The 11,431-nt window shown below is 39.7% G+C and overlaps 1 long non-coding RNA gene across 1 annotated transcript in view; it reads left to right on the forward strand.

Moving 5' to 3' along the window:
* Positions 1–2,133: 2,133 nt before the first annotated feature.
* The window catches only part of LOC116216560, a 20,534-nt gene continuing 11,236 nt past the window's right edge, over positions 2,134–11,431 (forward strand). The window contains exons 1-2 of the long non-coding RNA XR_004159584.1: positions 2,134–3,262; positions 10,059–10,220. This is a non-coding gene — a long non-coding RNA (uncharacterized LOC116216560). The remainder of the gene's footprint in view (positions 3,263–10,058; positions 10,221–11,431) is intronic.

Consider the following 11,431-nt stretch of genomic DNA (forward strand, 5'->3'; position numbering starts at 1 on the left):
CATGAAGTTGAAAATAGTGAAATTCCACAGAGGAGAGATTTGGGGACAAAACATAATAAGCTCTTGAGTGGGGAGGGCTGCTTGTTTGTTTTACCTTCTTTAATGCATCCTGTTTTCAGTCAGCATCTCCTAGAGGGAAAGAAAATAATAATACAAATCAAGTAATATAGTTGTTATTTTCCGTTTTGATTCATGCACAGCTGTTCTGTGGTTTCTGTGTCTTGACAAACAATAAGCAACCTCTCAGGGAGACTATTTTAAATTCTATGCTTTGTTCCTATATGATAAGGATAAAGTGGACTTTTATTATGATTTATTCTGTCATTTTTCATTATACTGGACATTCAGTTTGCTCTTTTGTCTTCCCCAACTAAAGAACAGTCCAGGCCTATTCAGCAGTCTTATCTAGATAAAATGCCATGCTGGTGCTTGAGATTGCTCTAATAAGTATGATGTAATAATTACACTGATGATTTTCTACATTGCTCTTCTGTAAGATGTTACTTTTTACCAGTAAATCTCAAAACACTTTGCAGAAAAGACAAGAGCAGTATTGAGGTAAAGAAATTCCTGCTCTCTCAGGCCAAAAACAAAGCCAGGAAAAGCTGCTGTGTCTCTCCCAGCACTAGGCAGATCTGCTGCCTTGAATAACCTGTAGTCTAGCATTAACTCATCTCCTTTTTTTTAGTTGCTTTCTTTGTGTTTGAAGCATAACCCACTGGAGGCTATCCACACAGCTGGGCACAGCCAGCTCTAACTCTTTGGCCAGCCATCAGAGATGAGTCAGCTTGGATTTGGAGCCTCTCAGACAGCAGATTTGTATTAGGTTGGGCACTCTGATGCACTGCTGCAGCTATGGGACATTGAGGTCAGATCTGGCATGTGCTTGAGAAGCACAGCACATGAGAGAGCTCTGTATGTAGTTGTATTTATTATGCTGCCACAAGCAATTCTTTCAGAAATCCCTCTTAAAAATCAGTCTTAGCCAGGAACGTGATTGACAGTTGTAGGAACATTCAGACTTTTCAAATGCTGTGAAAAGCAATAGTCAGCATGCATCCCAGCTTTCATATTTGGTACTGTTTTTGTTTTTTTGCTCTCTGATGTAATGTTCTGAATTGAATATAACGCACCGTGAGTGATTCTGTCTGCTAACTTTTGATGTCTCCCTTGGCCAACTGTCAATCTTTTGACAAACTAATGGGTCAGTCTATTTCTGAAGGTCATCATCTTGACTCTAGTTGAGATCTTTTGTGTACAATGTCCAAAGAGTTATTTTCACAAGCCTGATAGGACTGAGTTGTCTGCATATCTTTCCAGTTGCACTTTTTCTGAAAGGTGGGGAGCAGAAAGCAGAAGTAGTATTGAGGTACAAGCTTTGGTTACATGGGAGAAAAGCTGAGGGCAAGATGGGTATCTCAGAAGTCTTCAAAAAAGCAATTCACTCGTTGCCACATCCAGTAACTTCCTTATTAGTACAAACCTTGGGATTGTTAGTGGGTGAGTAATTGAGAGCAAGAGTCCCCATTTGTCCACCAAAGGTGATCATTGCAGATGAGACACAGGGCAGAAATGCCTTCCCTCTGGCTCTGTTGTGGTGTTAGCCCAGTAGCAACCCACCTGCTAATTTGGTCTGCTTGCCTTTGATTGAGATTTCCTGAGAGAGGGCTGGATTAAGTTGCTTTTTAAAAGATTCTGTTAATTACTTTTTTTACATGTGCAATTAATGAAGAAAACTATTCAAGAGCATTCTTAATTACATGGCATAGAAACTCCTTCCTGGAGTTACACTCAGTTTTGCTGATTCTGTCACAGTACTTGAAGGGCACATACATTTGCCAGAGAGGTAGGAGGATCTGCTCCTTGATTGCTGTTGCAGTGCTTTTTGGCTTGTGCTACTAGCTCATTTACATGAAGCCTGTTTTTATAAAGGGTGAGTCTCTCTTTGCCAGGATGGAATGATGAATTTAAGAAGGACCGCTTTGGGACATCAGAGATCTCTCCAGCCCAACAGTCTGTCTGTAGCAATGACCAATACCAGATATAAAGAGAAGAATGTAAGAACAGGGTAAACTTCTAATGATTTGTGTCCTGAGCACTCTCCGGCAGTTTGAGGATTTCCAAGCAGGGAGGCTGTGTCTTTATCTATAATATTCTATATGTTGGTCAATATTAAGCAAATCTGGAACTGTGCTTGGTAGAAACATAGCACTGTTTGTAGTCAAAAAATGGGAGCAGAATGCTTTTTAAGTAATGATCCAGTATTTTTAAGCTGCAGCCCAGCATTGCTGGTACTTGAGAATGCTGGCCTTGCACTTGGTGGGGTTGGCAGCAGGAAAAAGCTGGTCAAGCTTAAGCCAGCTGCAGGAGTGCTCCCAGTTTCAAACAGTAATCTGAGTGCTCATCTCTGTGCTGTCCATAGATGCATTTGTTGTGCTCTTTCCACCACTCTTTATTAGTTCTCACAAGACCATTAGTCTCCCAGTAAGCGTGTAGCAGACTATCTCATTTCACCAGGTTTTATAAATACCTCAATCATCAAGATGAGTTTCTCTGTATTTTGCCCTATAGTTTGAGCAATACAAATGAAACACCAGTGCGTGAAAGCTGAGCTGAATACCATGAAATGAAGCGCAGATCTTCTAGGAAGGAGTAGAGACACACACCAGTTGTGCTCGCTTCACTTCCCAGCCTGCAGTGAACAGAGACACTTTGACAACTCAAGCCTCTGTGACTGCGATAAAACAGCAGTCCTGGGCACAAAAGGAAACACAGGTGCAAGAAAACATTGCTGAAATGCTTCTCTTCAGCATGATCTTGCTGCTCAATAGTAACTGGGTGAAGAGGAATCTGGCAGACTTATTCCCTCCTGCATTTCCTGAGCTGCCAGTTTGCAAGCCTTTTTGCCAGGATCAAGCTGCTATCCAGCAGAAATAATGACTGTCTTATCAATCTGTTTTCATTTTACTCTGATTTTTGCAGATTACACGAGCAATGACTAGAAGTTGCCAAGTAGTGTCAAGCTGGTTTAAAGTTGATGTTCCCCCATTGTACTGGAATACTAGAACTGTTAGGTCCACAGCCTGAAGCAGTGATTGAGCACCTGGTGAAGGGGCATAGTCAGCCCTAGGAGCACAGGTGCAAGCAATTCCCTGAGGGATCCTAATCACATATAAGGGCTGGCAGCTGAAAGGGAAGACTCTCTACTTGGAGATTGCCTCCTTTGGGAGTTTACTACTGAGCCTGGTATCCTCAGAAAGGGGTAAGATATTCCTTTTTTACTACTGAATTGTGACGAATACTTTTCTTGGATGATTTGAAAACTGGTTGTTTAATCAATGGATATACAGATGGGTGTGTGTGTGTGTGTGTGTGTCCGTCCATCCGGGAGCCTGGCTAATATAACTTATATTGGAGGAAATGAGAGAAAGTCACTCACCCTGTCCTGGGCTCACAAGATGAACTCCTGATGGAGCAGATCTCCAGAGAGATCCTTCCCTACTGGCAGTCAGCTCTTAAATAAAATAAATAAATTAAATAAAAACAGGTGAATTGCCTTCACCTGTGCTCCCGTGGCTGACTCATTTCTCGCCTCAGGTGATCAATCAGAAGTTCAGGCCGTGATTCAGCAGTCCCATACACTGGTCAATGGTAGCAGTATCCTCTGCCTTTTACAATATATTAATGCTTGCAATTCACTGCTTTTGAAATAGAACAAATTTCTACAATGTAAATAACATCTTGGTCAAAGTATTCTATGGCTGCTCTAAGCTTTCTCCTTCCTCTCTGTTAAATCTGCTCTGTTCTTCATTTAGACATACCAATTACGGGGCAAAGTGCTGCTGCACTTGGAGCTGAACAAGCAAAGCAGCGTGTTGTCTCTCACCACAACAGCAAGTACTAACGTTAGGCAACACAGAGGCATTTCCTAGGCTAGGAAACAATGAGCCAACAGCACTGACGTCTGGGTTTTTTTTTTTTTTTTCCTTCTTTTCTTTTCTTTTCTTTTTTTTTTTCTTTCTCCCAGTCTGAAGTTTTATCAAATTTTGAATTCTTCAATGTAAAAAATAATTATTAAGAAGACTTGTGGAGGAAAAAGTCTCTTCTTTTTTTTTTCTTTTTTTTTTTTCCCATGTGGATGTTTATTACTTTTCCAACTATGAGAGAATAGCTTGTTTGAACATCCAGCATCACAGTGGGCAGTGCAGTCTGGACAGAAGAATGAGCTAAAGATTTAAGATTATTTTTAATATGGCAGAGGAAGGGATGCCATCAAAGAGATTTATGGCAGAGCTACGCTAGAAAAACTGTCACTGAACAATTATTGAAAATGGAAATAGTAGAAGGTGCAAGACATAGGTGCTCTACTTTGTGAGAGAAGGTCCTGTATCCAAGAGTTTGCTGAGAGTCACAAAGTAGGAACCTGAAAAAGAAAAGTCTGAGTTGAAGGGTTCGAGGGGAAAGCCGGCTAGCATACTGTGACTGCTCCCTTGGGATGTGGTCTTTAATCCCCGCTTTCATTAGACTGAAGTTGCACAAAACTATTTAAGTGGGTTTCTTCTGTATTAGGGCTAAATCTGTTGTACAGCTGAAATCAGCCTATTCTATGTGATATGACTGGCTCTGTAGCAGGGTCACTGCATCCAAAGCTGCTTCTGCCAGAGCAAGGTAGCTTTCCAAGTGTATGTTCTGTCTGCCTACAGGTTACTCCCAGCACTCCTGCGCTCATGCAGCTGTGGGGAGGGTTAACTGCGCAGGGCTAAGTCTGTTTGTTCGGGGCTTATTCAAAGAGCTTGAGCCTAGTTCCACATACAAAATGCTGTTTATCCCCCAATCAATTCTCTGTTAGCTGAGATTAATAAAAGACTGAGTTGGCATGCTGTGGCCTGTGCTTGGGAATTGCAGTGTACACACATCAGCTGGGCACGTTTGTTAGCCCTGAGGCAATGCTGGCTTTTCCTTGCCTGAGGTGATCCTGGCCGCAGGTTTTGCCATTCCATGTGACTCCCTGCTCCCACTTGGCATTACCACCATGAAGAAGCATCCATCCAGGGCTAGCAAGCCTGTGGGATCTCACTGTTTCTTAGCACCCTTGCACTCTTCTCCTGATATGGGGCACAGACCCTGCCATAAGGTGGGTGTTAAAGCAGAGGAGGCCATCTGTGCACTGCTTTCCTGAGTGTGCAGGCCCTATCACATCTGCACCTCCCTGCCAGCCAGCCCCAGGCCTGTGACCAAATTTACACCTGAGACCTGGCTGCACTGATCTTAAGGTGACAGAGCATTGTGGGGTGCCCTGAGTGACCCTGCAATTATCGGGCCTCTTCTAGGCCCACATCTCATGAGCTTTGTGCCGGGCCTTTCTGTCTTAGCTGCGCCCATTTTTTGTGGTTCACAAGTAAAATTAGCTTCCAGCCATAGGGTGTGCTGTGATTAGCATGGTCCATGCTTGCTTCCTGAGGTAGGTAGCTATCAGCTTGTTGGCACAGCTTCCTCTCTATCATTAGGTTGTTTAGAGGAAACCAGAACAATATATCTGTTCATTTTAAGTACCACTTTAATCCCAAAATATCTGCTCAGGCTCAAGTTTACTGCAGAGTGAGAATTAGTTTACTTTAAAGCATTCTAAATGGAGCATGATTGAAAACGACATAGCCAACTGCTTGTGCATCAACCAGCCATCAGCTGGCAAGGAGCAAAGCATCTGCACAGACATGGAACAGGCTGACAAAAAAAGGAAAGCTGTTCACATAGTAAGGCCCAGAGCCCTTTTCTCCCACCAGGTTGCATGGCTGTCAGAAAGAGCAGTGCAATATAAAATTTGTTTAAACATAGGCTTCACTCCCAAATGTTTTCCCTTTTTCTGTTTTTATTGTTGCAATAGTGGCTTGTGAAATGTGAGTGTGAAAAGGCAAAAATGATAAACTCAGAACCCGTCTGAATGGCTCTATTCCTGTGCTTCTATGTGCTGTTGTTCAATGTATAGGCACAGAAAGAATGACAACTATTTATCACTTAGTGATGAAATTGCTTTATCACTAGTCATTAATATGAGTTCAGAAACTGAAATTCTACTGAAAGAAAGATTTTATTGCTGAGTTCAGAACCCATGGCAAAGCACCTCCAGAAACACAATTGCATTTTAGTCTGTGACAAATTACAGTGGGATTTGGACAGTCCTTGGTATTAACCAGATGCAGTCAGATTCATTTTTCTCCATTGTAAAAGAAAATGACTCACATATTCCACTTTTATCCCAAGAGACAGATGAAAAACTGATTGCAGACTTTTGTGCTGGTGTCCTTTCATGCAGTTGGGCCCATCCTCTACTCAAGCTGGGTTTAAAAAGAGAAGATGCCTGTGTGCATAAGAGATGAAATATATTCACACTGTACTCGTTAGTTACTCCCGCCCATGCTGCTGTGCTCAATTTGCAGTGTGCTCCAGTCCTGGGATGTCATTACAGGCTGAGTCAGTATTCCATCCCGTTTTCACACTGTTGTTGCTCCACTTGCTTTGCAAGCTTTCTGATCCACATGGTATGGGAAACTACTGCTGCTTTAATCTGGAGTCTACTTCAGTGATAAACGTGCTTTATTTCCATAGAACTTAGATCTAATGAAAGTTTGTCCCAATTAAATTATGTTTATATTATAGTATTCTGAGTTCTTTAAGTGCTGATGAGACTCAAAGCCAAATACAACTTGCAGTCAATACAGATCCAGAGAAATTGTTTTCAGATTCATGCCAACAAATGGTGATTAATTTCTTTGTTGTGGTGCAAGCTCGCTTCCAAGCATGTTCCACATTAGCTCAACAAGCATCCTATGCAGCCACTGATGCACTGCGGACAGATCAGCTCTTCCTTGTTGGACTGATGGCACAACGCACTGCAACCTCCCTGAAAAGCTCTGGAAAATGCTATGATCTGAGGAGATGCTTATGACCAGCCAAGATAAGTGTCATTTCTCTTCCTGGTCTGTATTCAGCAACAAGCAATGTCTCTCCATAGAAGTGACTAGCTTGCTTGTCCCTCAGATTCTCTTGATTCAAGAATAGTCAGGAAGATTTGGAAGGCTTCACATATCACACAGGTTTTGTTTAAACAATTCCCCTGGAAGTGGCAATGTATCTGAATTGAAACTGTTCAGTAAAAAGCATATATTTAGAGAAACACCCTATTTTAATTTTCTCCATAGTTTGAAATCACTGGAGCATTTTCTTTGGTAGTTTGACTACCTCTGCTTTTTAAAGTAAAATTTACAGTAAAAACAGAAGTAAAAGAGAGAAAAATGTGTAAAATGCTATGATAAGCAGACAGGACTTTTTAGCTGGTCTGAGGTGGTTTCTTCTAAGTCACATTAGCACTCAGATGCTGACCCCAAAGTATAAGCCAATATAGGCTTTTGCCTCCTTTCAGTTTGCTTTTTTTCTTTTTGTGAAAATCACTCAGAAGTATGAGCAAGCATATTCCAGTCTTTCATCATTCTGCTCTCTGACTTTCCTTTGGCTGCTTTCCATTAGAGAGAATTAAAGAGCCACAGATGCAATGTGGTTCTAAGGAAGCAGAGGTGGGGTTTCAGAAACTACTGAGACAGGACCAAAGGGAAAAAGAACGTGGGTGAGGAAACACATTTCCTCCTCCTGCATATTTTTCTCTTGATTTAATCATTCCAAGGACTCTGTAGATATCAAATCTGAGCATGGGTCCCTTATCTACTCATGTATAAAGTTTAGAGCTTCTGCTCCACATAAAATGAAATATGTGCTCTTCCACAGAATAGATTAGCTCATAATTTCATAGAATAAGTCACAGAATAATAAAGTCATAGAACAATGTGGTTTGAAAGGGACCTTAAAGACCATCTAGTTCCCACCTCCTACTGTGGGCAGAGTTGCCAACCACTAAATTAGGCACCAGATAGGTAATCTCATTGGCAAATTATACAGTGAACTCCACTGATTGGATTTAGAATAATGGAAAATAATGTCTTTGCTCCTCTAAAATAAACATAATTATTTGTATAATCACAGTAATCTGTTCAGAGCTAATTTCAGAAGATCAAACAATTAGTTTATGATCTTAGTATGTATGATGACTAGTCTTTTGTTGTACAGACTCCATAAATACCAATTCCAAACAGTTAAAGTAACTGGTAGAAGATCATACAAATTCAGAACCTAATGCAGCTTTAATCTGACTGGAAGTTGTTAGACTGATCTTCCAGTACTGTTATTTATGGCACTACGATCTTTTTCGCTTTATGACTTAGAGCCATGACTGCCTAAAGTCATATCATCTTGCACTGTGATCAGATTTCACAATCAAGTGGAGTTGCACCAGATACGTTCTTGGGTGGGAGTCCTTAAAAACACACCTAGTGCTGCAAGCAAAGGAACCTGACTCTAAGCTAGAGAGGAATGCTTCTTCCTGGAGGTCTCTTTAGATGATGAATCTTAATAGCACAACTACAATAAGAAGAGTGTAGAGAACAGATCCTTTCTTTTATTTCATAGAATCATGTATTTTAATATCACAGGGTAGGATAGGATGGAGTAGAATGGAATTAATATAATAATACAGAACAGTTTAGTTGGAGTAGACCTAAAGATGTCGTTTGATCCAACTTCCTGACCGCTTCAGAACTAACCAAAACATAAAGCATATAACCAAAGGCATTGTCCAAATGCCTCTTGAACACTTCTGGCACCAACTACCTCACTAAGAAGTCTGTTCCAGTGTACTGAGCTGTGGCTCATTTCCCAAGGGACAAATTTCGTTACCAATGTAAGCCTGGTAGCTATCAACGTTGTAATGTTGTATTATAGTTGTCCTTGCTAGTAATGAATTTGTTCTTGTTTCTAGTGTCACTAAGAAGGTATTTAGAGGCCTCTTAAACATGTAGGACCCCAAAAAAACTTATAGCTCCTCCTGTTCCTTGTTTCACTAAAGAAAATGTTGAAGCTAATTATGCAGATGCCAGGGCCATTACTGGCATCATTCAGAAAGTGGCAGGCACAATAAGTGTTAATGGGAGTGATTTCTTCTTCACAGTAACACTAGGCCTGTTGCCTCTGGGTCTCAATTGCACGAACTCCGGGATGTATTTTTATACCTTTCAGTTTGCCTTAGCATAGTCTTGCAGAGACTGTTTGACAATAACCTTTAATTTGGGGAGAAGCTTCTGCAGACTGTAATTAAGGCAGCCTTTTTTTAAAAAACAAAAAACAACAACAAAAAAACCAATAGCAGTATATTTTTTAAAGAACGGGAGTCCTCCCCTGATTAAGTTGTTCTAAGAGGATATTTTTAATTAGGATATCTCCCAAAGAAGTAATATGCTTTAGCTTGTGCCTTAAGCTAACAAGAAATAAGTACAGAGCCTTTTTCCTCAAGAAAGAAAACAACCTTCGTTTTAAATATACACAAGATATTCCAGAGGGAGTCTTTTTGAAGGCAACTTCTTAACTAGTATTTACTAATATAACAAAAACAAAGTTGGGAAGTGTTTTGATTATAGCTAGACTCAGATTTCATTTGAAGAAAGAGTCTTTTGATTATGTCTTAAATAATAGCTTGTGATAATATGAGCTCCTTTGTAATGGTTAGTTGGAAATAGTTTATATATAAATAGAGACATTTAATGTAAAATAAACCAGATCTTGTCTGTATTTTGAATAGTGATATGTTTGATGCCCGACTATGAGATCAAACAATTTTCATCTCAGTAGATACCTGTTTAAAAAGCAGTTTCAATAGTAACTGAAGACCTAATTAGTTGTATTGTAATGCCTAACCAATATCTTAACCATTTCAAGGATTGCTAAGAAAGGGATGCAGTAACTTTGGCAACTTAAGCTAGAGGAACTCATAAGAATTTGAATGTGCTGCTAAAAAAAGAGGAAAGATTCTTTTGCTTTCAAAAATCTTTTAAAAATCAACTAAATTACAAAGTAGTTTCAGCTTTAAAGAGGTTCTGCCAGTAGCTGTAACTGCATTGCTTGATTTCAACACCAGCCTTAGAGGAGGTCAGCGCTGAAATTCTTGTTTTGTACAGAGGAAACCCAAGGCACAGAGGAGGAGGTGAGATACTGAGAACTGCACCAGCAACCCAGGAAAAGAAGTCCACCAGGCATTCCACGTGGCAGCCTGGGCTCCCTTCCTACTGTGCGACAGCATCATTCACAGAAATGACAAGGCTAAAGGAGCAAGAGAAAAGGTAAGAGTAAACGACCAAGTTCTCACAGGGTTGGTACGAAGGGAAGGATGATATCAGTGTGATTTCTACCCATTCTGCATCCATGGAGTCTTTACAATCCTAAGGATGACTAGGTTTTCTGATACGTATGCAAGAGATTTCATAGTAACCTAAGAAAGTGGATTATGTCTAGTCTTGCTGAGAAGGTTTCCAGGTCTAAAACAAGGAAAGAAATGATATTTGTGGTTCAGAAACTGAAATCTAGGTTAGATTTTCAAATATATTTCATATTTGTTATCTATACTGCTCAATAACACTACAATCTTTGAGGGTTTTTTTGCTGCAGTGAAGTCAATGTTCCTTGAACAGAGAGAACAGTGCTGATATCGCGTGCTTTCTCCAAAACATAGAATCATATCTTAGAATGGTTTGGGTTGGAAGGAACCTTAGAGATCATCTAATTCCAACGCCACAAAACATATTCATCATTAATGAAGATGTGTGTTTTATACAAAATCACATTCTTTTTTGCTTTGTTTTGAAAATATGTGAATTCTCGGTTGTACTGTGCTAAATAACTTGTGACTTAATTTAGCAGAGAAAAAACTTTGATACTGGACTATTTCTGACTTAAATATAATAGTTTATGCAAGCCAGCCAATTGAGAAACGCTGTGTAGGAAAAACAGAAAATGAGATGGCTTAGATCTGAAAGCCAAGTCTTGAAGAAAATTAGGCAAAGCAATTATGATATATGTATTTTAATTAAATTTCATAGATTTTAAATGTCATTCAAAGAGATGAGAATTCCCAAGGCTAGCAATTATTTTACACAATTTATAATATCTAGAAAGTACTGATAACTTTCATCAAGCCAATGTTAAAATAAAAAAAGAAAATGCCTTTGAGTGTAATTTAGGAAGATTTATAGTACTGGAAAAGTTTGCAAGAATGACAATGTTAATATCCTAGCTTTAATTTTGGTGATGTTTGCCATTCATTTAATCTTTTTGCTTTAATCTCTGCAAATGAAATTGACTTAAAACCTCTGATTTTTGTTGATATCTAAGCTAATTCTAGGTCGTCCAAAAAAAAAATCTGTAATGAAAATGCCTGAAGGATGATAGAAATTGCTCTGTTTGGCAATTAATTCAGGGTGTGCTTTGTACTATATAAGCAAAAGTGCTACTGGTTTATCATCACATGCAATCTTTCCCTGTTTTCTTTTTTTTT

Source organism: Meleagris gallopavo, chromosome 4 (genome assembly GCF_000146605.3).
Source record: "Meleagris gallopavo isolate NT-WF06-2002-E0010 breed Aviagen turkey brand Nicholas breeding stock chromosome 4, Turkey_5.1, whole genome shotgun sequence".
NCBI lineage: Eukaryota > Metazoa > Chordata > Aves > Galliformes > Phasianidae > Meleagris > Meleagris gallopavo.